General features: G+C 36.1%; 1 non-coding gene across 1 annotated transcript; it reads right to left on the bottom strand.

The window, feature by feature from the left end:
* Positions 1-307: 307 nt before the first annotated feature.
* On the bottom strand, positions 308-412 carry LOC128247449 (U6 spliceosomal RNA). Its single transcript, XR_008263831.1, has one exon. It is a non-coding gene; the product is annotated as a U6 spliceosomal RNA (small nuclear RNA).
* Positions 413-642: the final 230 nt, after the last annotated feature.

Consider the following 642-nt stretch of genomic DNA (forward strand, 5'->3'; position numbering starts at 1 on the left):
AATCGCCTATATTATTCTGTTATTATCATTTTTAAATTGTTACACTAGATAATAACAGTCAATGGTATCTTCGCAAATTATTTATTCGTGAATTATTTTTCTCGCGAATTAATTACTCTGTATATATATATGTGTGTGTGTGTGTGTGTATGTGTGTGTGTGTGTAGGCCTCTTTCAGTTTCACAAGGCTTTGGTCGGCCCGAGGTTATAGTAGAAGACACTTGCCCAAGGTGCCACACAGTGGGACTGAACCCGGAACAATATGGTTGGTAAGAAAGCTACTTACCACACAGCCACTCCTGCGCCTAGAAACAGGGAACGCTTCACGAATTTGTGTGTCATCCTTGCGCAGGGGCCATGTTAATCTTCTCTGTATCGTTCCAATTTTAGTATATGTATTACTGAAGTATATTTTATATGTTTGCGCGCATGTATGTGCGAGTGTATACGCACGCGTGTGTATACGTATATGTACGTATATGCATGCGTATGTAACTAGAGGGAGAAAAAAAAAAACAAGGAAAGTTTTGTTATTTTTTATTCTTTCTTTTTAGTCATTGTATATATAAATGTGTAAAAGTACTATATATATGTAGATGCATCTATGTGTACATATTTGTATGCATATATGCATGTGTATGT

This window comes from Octopus bimaculoides, chromosome 3 (genome assembly GCF_001194135.2).
Source record: "Octopus bimaculoides isolate UCB-OBI-ISO-001 chromosome 3, ASM119413v2, whole genome shotgun sequence".
Classification (NCBI taxonomy): Eukaryota; Metazoa; Mollusca; class Cephalopoda; order Octopoda; family Octopodidae; genus Octopus; species Octopus bimaculoides.